The following is a 16251-nucleotide window of genomic DNA, read 5'->3' on the forward strand; positions in this document are numbered from 1 at the left end:
TCGAGACTGCCGGCTTCCCGACAGCAAAGTGAGCGCAAATGAGCCCCTTGCGGGCTCAGTGGCGTGCGTAAGCGCCACGCTATCCTCCCTCCAGGGGGTTTGTGGACCCCCAAAAGGGAGAAAAGGTGTCGGTATGCCGGTTGTCGGGATTCCGGTGCCGGTAGACTGTGCGCTGGGATCCCAACAACTTGTATACTGAATACCACCCACACACCGGTGGCCCGGCACCCCATCGTCACTTTTTCTCTGCCAGTCTGCCAGGTGCGGGATGGTGATGACATCACTTTCATGCTCCCAGCAGTCCTTTTCCTGGAAAAGGAAGAAGGTGCTGGCGGCGCCTCCGAGCAAGATCTAGGAGCTTGGTGGTGGTGTTTTACAGTGTGGCGGGGGTATGGCGTACTGGCGGACACATTCTTAATGGTACGCCATACCGGAGCGTACTGCCACACTTGCAGGACTGACTATCACACACACAACGCAAAACATATTGACACACACGACACAACACAAAACTTACACAGACACACACACACACACACACACAAAATGCAAAACTTACTGACACAGACACAATGCAAAACTTACTGACACTACTTACTGACACACACACACACGCAAAACCTACTGACACTACTTACTGACAGACACTACTTACTTAGCGACACACACACATCCCCCCCCCCCCCCTCCCCCTTCAAAACTTACTGACATAGACACCACTTACATAGCAGACCTCGGGGCCTGGTGTGGGCTGCTACTCACATGGTTTGCATGCCCCCTCAGCTCTGACATCCAGGGACCCAGCTCTCCTAAAAGACAGCAGCCTCCTGTCAAGACCCTTCCCCTCTTTCAATGTTATTGTTGGGAAGCTGCAGCAGGAAAGGTATGCTGCAGCAAAAACGTTTAGGTTTTGATGGACAAGGGGCCGCGGCTTCTGATGGGTTCGGGGGCAGAGCCTCGGAGATATCTCCGAGGCTCCGCCCCCATGCCCATCAGAAGCCCCGCCCCCTCGCCCATCAAAACATAGGGGGTAATTCCAAGTTGATCGCAGCAGGATTTTTGATAGCAATTAGGCAAAACCATGTGCACTGCAGGGGAGGCAGATATAACATGTGCAGAGAGAGTTAGATTTGGGTGTGGTGAGTTCAATCTGCAATCTAAATTGCAGTGTAAAAATAAAGCAGCCAGTATTTACCCTGCACAGAAATAAAATAACCCACCCAAATCTAACTCTTTCTGCACATGTTATATCTGCCTCCCCTGCAGTGCACATGGTTTTGCCCAATTGCTATCAAAAATCCTGCTGCGATCAACTCGGAATTACCCCCATAATTGCTTTTGCTGCAGCATACCTTTCCTGCTGCAGCTCTCCAACAATAACATGCCTCATGAAAGAGGGGCAGGGTCTTGACAGGAGGCTGCTGTCTCGTAACTATTTACGTGGCTCCGCCCCCTTGCCCGTCCGAAGTCCCGCCCCCTTGCCCGTCCGAAGCCCCGTCGCCTCGCCCATCAAAACATAATTGCTTTTGCTGCAGCATACTTTTCCTGCTGCAGCTCTCCAACAATAACATGCCTCATGAAAGTGGGGCAGGGTCTTGACAGGAGGCTGCTGTCTCGTAACTATTTAAGTGGCTCCGCCCCCTTGCCCGTCCGAAGTCCCGCCCCCTTGCCCGTCCGAAGCCCCGCCCCTTACAACACAAAGCGGTCAGGACACAGGCTGACCAGTTTGGGGTGGGGGTGAGTGAGCTGATGTATGTGCTGACAGGAAATGTTTTTTTTTCCTGGCAGCACTGGCTACTGCCTGCACTGCAGGGAGGTCTGTGGGCCTATTTTCAATGGGGGGCTTGGAGCTGCAGCTCCATCTGCCCCATTGTTAATCCGGCCATGCGTATCGTAATAGGTCGACACTATCAAAAGATTGACAATTAAATGGTTGGAAGGTTAGGGTTAGGCACTAAGGAGAGGGTTATGGTTAGGCTACGGAAGAAGATGGTTAGGGTTAGGCAGCAGGGGGAGGGTTAGCGTTAGGCACTTGGCGGAGGGTTAGGCTACGGATGGAGATGGTTAGGGTTAGGTACTAGGGGGAGGGTTATGGTTAGGCTGCCAGAGGGGAAGTTTAGGGTTAGGCACTTGGTGGAGGGTCAGAGTTAGGCTGCGGAAGGAGAAGGAGAGGGTTAGGGTTAGTATTGAACTTTTCTCTATCACCGAAAAAGGGGGGGTGTCCTTGCTGAAATGGGTGTGGTTTTGCATAAAGGGGAGTGGCATTGCAGGAAAAGACTACCTTATACCCCAGTTTTGCAACCTGCACGCCCAGACGTTGGCCACCACAGGAAAGAAAAATAATCCTGATTCATGCCCCTTACATTATTTGTCATTTTTCCTCCTTATAGTAATGCCCAGTATACATTATGCCACATACTGCAATGGCCCTTAGACATTATGCCACACACCATTATGCCCCCGACCAGGGCCGGACTGGGACTAAAAATAGGCCCTGGCATTTTTGAAGCACACAGGCCCACCTTTGTGACTCCTCCCCTTACTATTCCTGACTCCTCCCACTTATTAGTCTATGCTCTTACAAATATAATTAATATTCTAACAACATACAAGCGTACATCATTTTCTATTAAAATACACACAACCTGTGGTTGAAGTGGAAATTTTTAAGTGGGGGTATGTAAATGTGAAGCTCCGGAAAAGGGGGTGTGGTCACTCAAAAGGGGCGTGTCCTTCAGTGTAGTTTATCACACCATACACCCCTTATACGCATTATGCACCACAATAGTAGGACCCCTTATACTATCTAGTACTGGTGCCTCTTTCACATTATACCTCACAGTATGAGCCGAAATTTACATTATAGCACCCAGTATGAGCCGAAATTTACATTATATGCCCCCAATAGTGCAGTGCCAGATCCACAATTGCCCCCACAGTGCCAGGTATACAGATGCCCTCACAGTGCCAGGTATACAAATGCCCCCACAGTGCCAGGTAAACAATTGCCCCCACAGTGCCAGGTATACAATTGCCCCCACAGTGCCAGGTATACAATTGCCCCCACAGTGCCATGTATACAAATGCCCCCACAGTGCCAGGTAAACAATTGCCCCCACAGTGCCAGGTATACAATTGCCCCCACAGTGCCAGGTATACAAATGCCCCCACAGTGTCAGGTATACAAATGCCCCCACAGTGCCAGGTAAACAATTGCCCCCACAGTGCCAGGTATACAATTGCCCCCACAGTGCCAGGTATACAATTGCCCCCACAGTGCCAGGTATACAAATGCCCCCACAGTGCCAGGTAAACAATTGCCCCCACAGTGCCAGGTATACAATTGCCCCCACAGTGCCAGGTATACAATTGCCCCCACAGTGCCAGGTATACAAATGCCCCCACAGTGCCAGGTAAACAATTGCCCCCACAGTGCCAGGTATACAAATGCCAGCCAATTGCCCCCACAGTGCCAGGTATACAAATGCCCCCACAGTGTCAGGTATACAATTGCCCCCACAGTGTCAGGTATACAATTGCCCCCACAGTGCCAGATATACAATTGTCCCCACAGCAGCCAGTGCTGCAGCTACTTACCGCTGCTGCACTGCTGCTGCTGCTGCTCCTCCGGGCTGTGAGGGACGGGGGTGAATCAGGAGAGCAGAGCGCCCGCCAGCGCGGCTGTGTCTGGTGCCGCGGCGGCTTCGTTCAAACCAGCCGCCGGTTCGTGAGCCAATCAGAGCTCGCGGACCGGCGGCTTCTGATTGGCTGCCGGTCCGCGAGCTCTGATTGGCTCACGAACCGGCGGCTGGTTTGAACGAAGCCGCCGCAGCACCAGACACAGCCGCGCTGCGGGAGCTCTGCTCTCCTCTCCTGACAGCTGAGACATGCTGCCGCCGGACTGAGCGGCAGCGTGTCTCAGTGACCGCTGGACCGGCCCAAGTGGCCATCGGCCCTTCTGGCATTTGCCAGAAGTGCCAGATGGCCAGTCCGGCCCTGCCCCCGACACATTATGCCACACACCGTAATGCCCCTGACACATTATGACAGGAATAGCAATGCCCGTTATACATTATGCTACACACTGCAATGCCCCTGATACATTATAGCACATACAATGTCTGTGACACATTATGACACACACTGCAATGACCCTGAGACATTATACCACTTACCACAATGCCCGTGATATAGTATACCACACACCGTAATGCCTGTGACACATACCGCAATGCCCGTTATACCCTATGCCACACACTGCAATGCCCGTTATACATTATGTCACACACTGCAATGCCCCATAGACATTATACCACAATGCCCGTGATATAGTATACCACACACCGTAATGCCTGTGACACATACCGCAATGCCCGTTATACCCTATGCCACACACCGCAATGCCCGTTATACATTATGCCACACACTGCAATGCCCCTGAGACATTATACCACAATGCCCGTGATATAGTATACTACACACCGTAATGCCTGTGACACATACCGCAATGCCCATTATACCCTATGCCACACACCGCAATGCCCGTTATACATTATGCCACACACTGCAATGACCCTGAGACATTATACCACAATGCCCGTGATATAGTATACCACACACCGTAATGCCTGTGACACATACCACAATGCCCATTATACCCTATGCCACACACCGCAATGCCCGTTATACATTATGCCACACACTGCAATGCCCCTGAGACATTATACCACATACCACAATGCCTGTGATATAGTATACCACACACCGTAATGCCTGTGACACATACCGCAATGCCCGTTATACCCTATGCCACACACCACAATGCCCGTTATACATTATGCCACACACTGCAATGCCCCTGGGACATTATACCACATACCTCAATGCCCATGATATAGTATGCCACACACCGTAATGCCTGTAACACATTATGACACACACCGCAATGTCCGTGATACATTATGCCACACACCGCAATGCCCATTACACATTAAGTTCTACAGTAAGGCTTCTAATTACTTTTGGTAAGAAAAAAAGATGGCTGCGCAATGTGTTAGAGCAAATAAATGCTAATTAGGAGCTGATGTGTGAAAATGTAAAATGTTTTATTGTATTGATAACATTAGATTTAACACATTAAAACAATAAAGGTAATATAATAAAACCAAGATTAGAAGCAAGACACCTTGAACTTATAAATCTATATACTGGAAATAGTACCCTCCGATTTTGGTGAGGAAACAGATCCAATTACATATCCATATGGAAATCCACAATCAGGTAAGCAGCTGATCCACAAGTGTCTATTATTGGTTGCCGTAGTGAGGATCTAAGTGCGGCAATACAAGAAACTGCTGTATGAATGAATATGCACCTCTCCGTGGGCTGGTCCCGACCGAGCGTCCTCGGTCGTATGTTCCTGCAGTGCCCAGTGCTTGATAATACGGCAGAGGAGAGGACGTGCTTATCCCTGAGTTGGTGGATACAGTTTATCAGCGGCGTGCTGGCATGGATCACCGGCGACAGTTGGAAAAGCTGGGACGGGAGCCGAGGTATCTCTGTGGCTCAACCTGATGGTAGAAGTCACCGGCGGCAGGTGGAATAGCCGGGATGGGAGTCAAGGTGTGACAGGCTCAGCGTACAGATAGAAATTACCGGCGGTGGAGGGAGAAGCCGGGGCGGGAGCCGAAATGTCACAGGCTCGGACAGCAGCTTGCTACCTGTGTGGTGGATGAAGTCAAGGTGTGCAAATAGGCGGGGTCCTCCTAACGCATTTCATCACAGACCATGTGACTTTATCAAAGGTGTACACCTTTGATAAAGTCACATGGTCTGTGACGAAACGCGTTAGAACCCCGCCTATTTGCACACCTTGACTTCATCCACCACACAGGTAGCAAGCTGCTGTCCGAGCCTGTGACATTTCGGCTCCCGTCCCGGCTTCTCCTCACCTTATTCATCCTCAATTGAACACGCACACAGTGTTCTGTGGCAGCGCACGTGGCAGAGCAATTTGGTTTATAATACCCATATCTTTGGGCATTGTTATCCAAGGCGCTTTTTGGCAATTTTTTGTTTTTGCTTCTTGTCTTCTAATTACTTTTAAATTACCTGCTCGTTGCCAGGGGTTTCATGCTCTTGGTTCCATGCACGGTGCCAGGGGTTTTCATGCTCAGGGTGTCATGCTCGTTGCCAGGGGTTTCATGTGGTAGGTGTTATGCTTGTTGCCAGAGGCATCATGTGCTGGGTTTCAAGCTTGTTGCCAGGGGGTAATATTCGTTATCAGGGGTTTCATACACTGGGTGTCATGCTCGTTGCTAGGGGGTAATGCTTGTTGCCAGGAATTTCATGAGCTGAGTGTTGTGCTTGTAACCAGGGTGTAATGCTTGTTGCTAGGGCTGTGCTCCCAGTGCCACATATGCCCCCAGTGCCAGATATTCCCCCACAGTGCCAGGTACACATATGCCCCCAGTGCCAAATATGCCCCCCCAGTGCCAGGTACACATATACCCCAGTGCCAAATATCCCCCCCCAGTGCCAGGTACACATATACCCCCCAGTGCCAAATATGCTCCCCCAGTACCAAACATGCTCCCCCAGTGCCAAATATGCCCTCCCCTAGTGCCAAATATGCCCATCCCCAGTGCCAAATATAACCCCCCCCCAGTGCTAAATATCCTCCCCCAGTGCCAGGTACACCCCCCCCCCCCCCCCTCCGGGCTCCCCCGCTGCTGTGCGATTCGAGAAGGAGGGACACGGAGGGTACAGCGCGCGCCTCTCCTGTGTGTCCCTCCTGCGTCTCCGGCGGCAGTGGCGTGTCTGTTAAATGAAGTGCCGGGCACTTCATTTAACAGACACGCCGCTGCCGCCGGAGTCCCAGGAGGGACACACAGGAGAGGTGCGCGCTGTGCCCTCCGTGTCCCTCCTTCCCAGCAGAAATCAGTGAGTGGCGGCGGCTAGGGTGCGCCTCCAAGCGCTCGCAGGGGCTGCGGGCCCCTAGTTATGCCACTGATCCCGGCGCCAGAATCCCAACAGCCGGTATGCCGAATGAGAACACTGCTGCACTGGAGAGGTAAGAGTCGCGGGGGCATGGGGAGGTTAGGGTTAGGCTGTGCCCGGGGGGGGGGTTAGGTTTAGGCTGCGGGGGCAGGGGGTTAGTGGTTGGAGGATCAGTGTTAGGCTGTGGGGAGGGGAGGTTAGGGTTGGGTACCACCACCGAGGGTTACGTTTAGGCCATAGCGGGGGCAGGGGGGTAGGTTTAGGTTGGAGGGATGGTGAGTTAGGGGACCAGGGTGGGGAAGAAAAGTATAGGGTTCCGAACATCAGGATGCCGCCGCCGGTATTCTGACCGCCGGCATCGCGACCGCTGTCAAATCAAACCCAACCCTTTCTGAGTGCCTGGGGAAAAGAGCCCCCAGAGTCTCTGTAAAAGAAAACCTGCTACTGGATACAAGTGAGCTACACTTGGTGCTTTGTTACTTAGAGTGTTGTAGTGTTAGCCAGGAGTGATTTATGTGTAGTTAGTGCCAGACGGCAAGGTGTTTGATGATTTATTTTTCTGCTTACTAAAACTGGTTGAGGCCAGTTACACCAGAAACCTTGGAGTGTGATCTCTCGGCTGCAGTGCACTACCATCTACCCCAGGAGATGGTACATGTTTCCCTAACCCTGTTACAATCGGTTCCAGGAGGTCTTCTCCACTTTCACTTGTGTTCCTGCTCTCTGCATAGTCTCCAGGAGGTCTTCTCCACTTTCACTTGTGTTCCTGCTCTCTGCATAGTCTCCAGGAGGTCTTCTCCACTTTCACTTGTGTTCATGCTCTCTGCATAGTCTCCAGGAGGTCTTCTCCACTTTCACTTGTGTTCCTGCTCTCTGCATAGTCTCCAGGTTGTCTTCTCCACTTTCACTTGTGTTGCTGCTCTCTGCATAGTCTCCAGGTTGTCTTCTTCACTTTTACTTGCTAAGGAAATAGAGGAACATTATGATCTTTGAGCAACGGTTTGCTATTTACTATCTACTAAGCAAATGGAAAGTTATTTTCTCCTGGTTTATAGATGTGTTTTGTTTTTTTACCTGGTCAATCTAATAGCACAATTGTAATTTCATACAGTGCCGCTGATACAGCCGGTATATAAATGGGGGAAGCTGAAAAAGAAAATAGTTTGTAAAAAATGTCATTTTTTTATATCACTTCTGATTTAGATATACCCCTGTAATGATGAATATATGAGGTAGGTCATTGACCGGATTGTCTGTGTAGTGTCTTGCAATAATGTGCTTATCTTGTGTGTCTATTGATTTTACGTGTTCTATGGTATTTACTCAAATAGCGTTACTTACTTTTTTTTCCCTACAATAAACTTTCATGTGTCAAATGCTTTGACACTATTAACAATCCTTGGACTACTCTGTTATTACTCTTGTGTAAATAGTTGAGTTGTGCTATACTTTGCAGTGACTGCATATACCTGGAGGAGGGGGAGTTTACATGTTGGTGGAAATAGTGAAAAAAAATAAGGTCACTTAAACCGCTTTCACATCGCAAATGCCGGATCCCACCCGGTAAGAGAAACGTGTCCTTACCGGGTGGGATCCGGCATTTGGTCTCCTTTGATGGCTTTCCGACCCGGCAATATACCGGGTCGGTTGCCATAGCAGCGGGGGGGCGCAGCAGCAGCAGGGGTGGAGGCGGCGCTGGGAGATGAGCTCATCTCCTGCGCCGCATCTCCCTATCCTGTGAATGGGAACCGTGTCGCATCGACGCGGCTCCCATTCACACTGCGCCTGACCCGGTATTCAACCCGGGTATAATCCTTCTTTTATACCGGATTGAATTACCGGGTCAGGCGACCCGCTAATTTGCCGAAAGTGCTTTCACATCACACACTGACCCGTGTCGACACGGCAATATGCCGTGTCGATACCGGGTTATTTGTGCGATGTGAAAGGGGTATTAAAGTCCTGCATACTACCTCTTTAGGGCAATCCCATACATTTTTATTTTCTAATAACATCATTTATGTCTTAAATGAATCACAAGTTTTCCTATCCCTCTTTTTCCTTCCTAAACTTTTTCTTTTAATTTGTTTTATTTTATTTTAGAATGTGCAATGCATATGTAATCCCTTATGTGTCTTATTAGATATGGTTATAAATAATAAAAATTATTATGTTTTAATATATCACGACTGAGTGCTAACCTTATTTTCTGTTATTCATTAACAAAGGGCATTGGGGTCATTCCGAGATGATCGCTCGCTAGCAGTTTTTAGCAGCCGTGCAAACGCATAGTCGCCGCCGACGGGGGAGTGTATTTTTGCTTTGCAGGAGTGCGAACGCCTGTGCAGCTGTGCGCCTGCAAACACATTTTGTGCAAAACAAGACTAGCCCTCTAGTTACTTATCCTGTGAGATGATTACTGCGAGTGACGCGGTAATGACGTCAGATTACCGCCCAGCAAATGCCTCGCCACGCCTGCGTTTTTCCAAACACTCACAGAAAACGGTCAGTTGACACCCATAAACGCCCTCTTCCTGTCAATCTCCTTGCGTTCGGCTGTGCGATTGGAATCATCGCTAGAGCCAGTGTAAAACAACAAAGGACTTCGTACCCGTACGATGCGCGTGCGCATTGCGGTGCATACGCATGTGCAGATTAGCCATTATTTCACTGATCGCTACGCAGCGAACAACGGCAGCTAGCGATCAACTCGGAATGACCCCCCATTGTTGTATCAGGATCATCAATCGGGTGGTATTCAGTATGCCGGCTGTTGGGATCCCGACGCTCAGTATAACGGTGCCGAAATCCTGACACCCGGCATACCGACCACTTTTCACCCTCTTGGGGGTCCACGAGCCCCCTGGAGGAAGAATAAATAGTGTGACATGCATAGTGCGCCACCGTGCCCGCTCATTTGCGCTCGCCCAGCTGTCGGTATGCCGGCGGTCAGGAACAGGGCCGTAACTACGTGTGTGCCAAGTGGGCTTGGCACACAGCGCAGTTGTCCTGAGGGCGCACGGCAGCGGCATGTAATGAGTCAAATTGACTCATTACATGCCGCCTCTGAAGTCCGCGCCGTGCGCCGCCGCCGCGCTGGAGGAGAGAGAAGCGCCGAAGACAGCTGAGAAGGAGGAGGAGGGAGGGGGACTGGAGCCGCAGCAGCGCTATTTCATTGGTAGTAAGCGCCGCTGCAGCATCCCCCTCTCCTTCCGTATAGGCTGCCCGACGCTGCTGTGGATGCTGGGATGCAGTTCCTCCATCCCAGCATCCACAGCAGCGCCAGGCAACCAATACGGAAGGAGAGGGGGATGCTGCAGCGGCGCTTACTACCAATGACATAGCGCTGCTACGGCTCCAGTCCCCCTCCCTCCTCCTCCTTGTCCGATGCTTGCACACTGCACAGAGGGAGATGCCAGCACGAGGAGCCTGTCAGCGGGGAGAAGGTAAGTATATCCCTCTCTCTCTCTCTCTCTCTCTCTCTCTCTTTCTCTCTTTCTCTCTCTCTCTCTCTCTCTCTCTGGGGGACACCGTCTGCCATAATGTGTAAAAAGGGGTCCTGGCTGCCGCAATGTGTAAAAAGGGGTCCTGGCTGCCGCAATGTGTAAAAAGGGGTCCTGGCTGCCAAAATGTGTAAAAAGGGGGCCTGGCTGCTGCAATGTGTAAAAAGGGGGACTGGCTGCCGCAATGTGTAAAAAGGGGGCCTGGCTGCCGCAATGTGTAAAAAGGGGGATTGGCTGCCGCAATGTGTAAAAAGGGGGCCTGGCTGCCGCAATGTGTAAAATGGGGGACTGGCTGCTGCAATGTGTAAAAAGGGGGACTGGCTGCCGCAATGTGTAAAAAGGGGGCCTGGCTGCTGAAATGTGTAAATAGGGGGACTGGCTGCCGCAATGTGTAAAAAGGGGTCCTGGCTGCCGCAATGTGTAAAAAGGGGTCCTGGCTGCCGCAATGTGTAAAAAGGGGTCCTGGCTGCCGCAATGTGTAAAAATGGGGCCTGGCTGCTGCAATGTGTAAAAAGGGGGACTGGCTGCCGCAATGTGTAAAAAGGGGGACTGGCTGCCGCAATGTGTAAAAAGGGACTGGCTGCCGCAATTGTAAAAAGGGGGACTGTCTGCTGTAATGTGTAAAAAGGGGGACGCTGTCTGCTGTAATGTATAAAAGGGGCTCTACCTGGTGTAGTGGCGCTACTGTGCAGCGTAATTTGAATAATGGAGACTACTGTGCACCATAGTATGAATTGCTATTATTTTGTGGCCACGCCCCTTGCCCATGAAGCCACGCCCCTATATATTTTTTGCGCGCCTACGGTGCGCACTGCCCCTATCTTTCATGGGGGGGGGGGCGCGCCAATGTCGTTTCTTGCACACAGCGCTAAAATGCCTAGTTACGGCACTGGTCAGGATCCCTGCACCGGTATGCTGGCCGTCGGCATACCATACTACACCCCATCAATCAGTATCCAAGGTGCTGTTCAATAAACAAATAAGTGTATTGAGAGTTATATACACTTTTTGCAGAAATCCATGTACACTATGTTTCTGCATTATCTCTATTTGCATTTGGGAATCTGAAATTCACAAATTTGGAGAAAAGCCTCTTTGTTGCAAATGCAGATGGACACATATCATAGGTGAGTTTAATACAGTAATTATCTGTTTCGAATCATCTTATCCCATCAATTACGCAGAATGTATCTTTTTTTTTTTTCAGTGGCGGCACCAGGGTCTATGCCACCCGGGATTCTTAATTGCCCCTGCGCACGTGCCCATAAAGGGGACCTAATCTCATGGGAAGGTGGTGTGACCTTTTTGGGAAGCCCCCATTTACATCATCCGGGGAATGTGCCTTGCATTCCTGGAGACGCCGCGCTGAACCTGGATATTCTGACTGCACTGCTGGTTCCTTCTCAGTGACAGGAGCCAGGTGCGGCACAATAAAGTCACATTGCAGCACCTGTGGACATGGACATACGGTCAAATACACCGTCGGCCAAACTCGGTTGTAATTTCCATACACAACACGGGAGTTTGCCTAGAATAATTTCTGCAAACGACTCTGTGCATCTCAGAGCAGAATGCACTTTTCACATAACCGTCCCCCTCAGCAGCGTGGATCAGTGAGATCCGTGCCGTGCTTCTCTGTCCAAATGTGAAATAATGGTTAAAAATAGAAAAGAAAAATGGCATTAGGTCATCCCCCCGTAGGAATAACCAGCTGCGGGGTCTTTGAGCCGGTCGTGGTTCAAAAAATACAAGGGAAAAAAAATGTGTGAAGTCCCCCTGTATTATAAGCACCAGCACCAGGATTCACGTTGGGGAGTGCTTGGCTTCCAGAAAACACGGCAGCCAAACATGACTGTATCATAGATGCCTACCTTGCAGCACCCTCCTTCGGGAGGTGGCAGCGTGGCAGGCTAAAGGGGGCGTGGTCGGCAGCAATGTGGGCAGTCCGGGGGCATGGCCGGTGGGGGAAGTGGGCAGTCTGGGGGTGTGGTGTCAAGATCGCATCATCGTGGCCCTGCCCCCGCTAGACAGGGCCGAGAAAACAGGCACTGTATAGCGGGGGGCGGAGCTACAATGACGTGATTCAATGAAGCGAGGGCCACCCAATTTTCGGAGCCTCCCGGTAGGAAAGTATGGACTAAAATAATACACAATCAGAAAACACAATTAACTAAAATTTGGGAACATAGTCAATTCCTGTGTTTTAGGTACATAAAAGCTCCAGTGTCTGATCGATCTCTCCTGTGTTTAATCTCGGGCAAACACATGTGAAACTCCATTCTTAGTAAATTTACCCCTAAGACCCCACTGTGACATAGGAGACAGTAACAGCTTCCCAATGACACTGGCCAGCTGTGGTAGGAGTTACCTTACTGCTGCCAGGACACTAAGTTGGCCATCGGCACAAGCGTGAGCCTACTTTCTCCTACATGTGCACTGGAACTGAAAGCCCGACTCCTGTTCCAGACTCTACAATAAATAAAGAAACTTTGTTAAAACCATATTATTAATAATAATAATAATAATAATAATAATAATAATAATAATAAATCTGTAATTCTGTGAGCAAATAGTTGGAGTTTACAAGTACATGGGGGTTATGTAATAGGTTCTGATTTCATGGAAGCGGTGGAATGTTAGTGAGATTCAGAGCCCTCCAAATGCCTCTTATTTGCCATTGGACACCTCCAGAATCCCCTTATATGTCATCAGATCCCTCCACATGCCTTTTATATGCCTTCAGACCCTTCCAGATGCCACTTATATACCATCACACTCCTCCATATGACCCTTATATTTAATTAGATCTCTCCACATGCCCATTATATGCTACTTGTATGCCATCAAAACCATTCATATGCTATCAAACTCCTATACATACCTATTATATGCTATTCATTTTATATATAAAATGTAATATTTGTTTATACTGCAATCCGTGTATGTAAATAGTGCAGGGTAGTTTTTATAATGGGTTTAGTGTGCCTTTAATATCTCTGAATTCATTTTGAGGAAAAAACACTAAATATAATAATAATAATAATAATAATAATAATAATAATGTTTTGCCAATTTCACTGGTACCTACCTAATACAAACACCAATAAAACCAGTGCATCTAGATACAGTTGTGGTTTTGCAGCTGATTATCACTAGAAAGTTTTGTAGGTCCTAACTCTGGGGGTAATTCCAAGTTGATCTTTGTTAGCAGTTGAGCAAAACCATGTGCACTGCAGGGGGGGGGGGGGGGGCAGATATAACATGTGCAGAGAGAGTTAGATTTGGGTATGGTGAGTTCAATCTGCAATCTAAATTGCAGTGTAAAAATAAAGCAGCCAGTATTTACCCTGCACAGAAACAAAATATCCCACCCAAATCTAACTCTCTCTGCAAATGTTATATCTGCCCCCCCCCCCCCCCCCCCCTGCAGTGCACATGGTTTTGCCCAACTGCTAAAAAATTTCCTGCTGCGATCAACTTGGAATTACCCCCTCTGTTATTAATCTCCAGTAAACCCTGGATTGAAGATTTTATGTTTTTTTCCAACATTACATTACGGAGACTAACACCAGCCAAGAAGACAGCCCAGCCACCTGCTGGGACCCAGATGTCACCCAGCCTAAGCCCCCTGTCTGAATCTTTGAATGCATGCTGACATAGAGATCTGGGCTGCTAGCAGCTTCTGGGTTGTCTTCAGTTATTGCCTTGTAAGAATGTAAGATTTAGGGGGTCATTCCGAGTTGATCGTAGCTGTGCTAAATTTAGCACAGCTACGATCATGTTCCCAGACATGCGGGGGGACAACCAGCACTCTGTCCGCCCCCCACACACAAGTACAAAAGCATCGCACAGCGGCGATGCTTTTGTACTTGTTGAGTAACTCCCAGCCAGCGCAGCTCCTGCGGGTGACCGGGAGTTGCTCGTCGCTGCCCCTGGTCGCAGCGGCTGCGTGTGATGTCACGCAGCCGCTGCGGCCCGCCACCCGCACGGTCCAGCCACGCCTGCGTTGGCCGGATCGCGCCGCCGTGCCGCCCCCTCCCGCCTCTGCCTGTCAATCCGACAGAGGCGATCGCTAGGGCACTGCGATGCCGGTGCATGCGCAGTTCCGACCCGATCGCTGCGCTGCGAACAACTGCAGCAAGCGATCGGGTCGGAATGACCCCCTTAGTGAGCAGGTTTTCATTTTTCCCCAGTAGAACTGAGATATTGTTAAGAGTTACAGTAATAGTAGTAGTAGTAGTAATTATCAGAATACTAATCAGAATAATAAAGCATTATTATTATTATCATTATTATTATTAATAATAATAATAAGAAGAATATATTCATAATGATAAAAGTCAGCAGATTGCACAAATTTGTATTTTTCGTACTTAAGGGTCAATATTTTAGTAATATTATTAAGTATGTTCAAAACAACATTTTTAGCCAATAGAGGTGGGTGCCAGAGCTCTGCTGATCTGGTAAATACTTATTGATAAACCACATGAAATAAATCTGGATTTCCACATCTACAGCACAGTTGCAATGGTGCAGGGACAACGACAATGGCAGAAAAACTCACCCTCTTCATGGACCAATCTCGTCCCGGACTCATAGCTTTTAGTATGCAGCCCAACAAAAACCACCAGCCAGACGTCACCGTAGGTGCAGCACACAGAAACACTTACTTGCGGTTGCGATTAACTTGTATGTATACGTATCGACCCCCTAATGTTTGTATTTACTTGCAGATAAACATCACAACCATTTTTATTTTACTTTCAAACAAATAATACCAAATATTCTATGATGATAACAGACAATAAACAAGACATGAAAATGAGGGAAAGGAATGAGATATCTAATGACCAATATTAATGATAGAAAAATATGACAAAGAGCAGTTTATACATTATAAAAATAGATATTCAAATACAGTGAGTTCAAAAGGTCTCTCCACAGTGTGTGCTAAGCAAGTCTCCCTGCAGAGAATCTTTGCTAAGTAATATGGCAACATAATTGGTTTTAAACACCTAGGGGGTCATTCTGACCCGATTGCACACTGCAGTTGTTCGCAGCACAGCGACCGGGTCGGAACTGCGCATACGCCGGCGCCACAGTGCACCGGCGCATGCCAGGCGGCCGAAGGCCGTCGTTACCTAGTGATCGCCTCTGCCTGATTGACAGGCAGAAGCGGTCGCTGGGCGGGAGGGGGTGGCACGGCGGCGTTTGGTCGCTGTTTTTGGGGCACGTCTGCGTCGGCTGGACTGTGCTCTTCAAGTACAAATGCTTCGCCACTGTTCAATGCTTTTGTATGTGTGTGTGTGTGTGTGTGTGTGTGTGTGTGTGTGTGTGGAGGGGGTGGACTGAAATGCGGGGCGGACTAGCCACGTGCTGGGCGTCCCCCCGCATGTCAGGGAAGATAATCGTAGCTGTGCTAAATTTAGCACAGCTACAATCAACTCGGAATGACCCCCCTTATGTACGTCAAATAAGTTTTTGATGCAGGGTCTCTAGCTGCTCTATGATTCCACAGTGGCTTTGTCCCTCCCTTGGCTTCAGAGAAGATCAGTGCAGAGGGACTCTTTGAACTTCATATATAACTAATACACGGTTGAGTCTCATTATTACCTCCTACATTTGACGTCAGCAGCGTGTAGCCCATGAAGTACGTTATGTTATGCGCTGGCTCGGTGGGTCTATAAGGTGTGTGATAGGCCATCTGCACACATATCACTCGATGCTCTCATGGGTAAAAGGTGCGATT

At 49.2% G+C, this 16251-nt stretch overlaps 1 long non-coding RNA gene across 1 annotated transcript; it reads right to left on the minus strand.

Annotated features, from left to right (window-relative positions):
- Window positions 1–6953: 6953 nt before the first annotated feature.
- On the minus strand, window positions 6954–13493 carry LOC134979903 (uncharacterized). Its single transcript, XR_010190303.1, has 3 exons — window positions 12871–13493; window positions 8074–8145; window positions 6954–7960 (listed from the first exon to the last, which is right to left on the minus strand). It is a non-coding gene; the product is annotated as an uncharacterized LOC134979903 (long non-coding RNA).
- Between the last annotated feature and the right edge of the window lie 2758 nt (window positions 13494–16251).

Source organism: Pseudophryne corroboree, chromosome 12 (genome assembly GCF_028390025.1).
Source record: "Pseudophryne corroboree isolate aPseCor3 chromosome 12, aPseCor3.hap2, whole genome shotgun sequence".
NCBI classification, from domain to species: Eukaryota; Metazoa; Chordata; class Amphibia; order Anura; family Myobatrachidae; genus Pseudophryne; species Pseudophryne corroboree.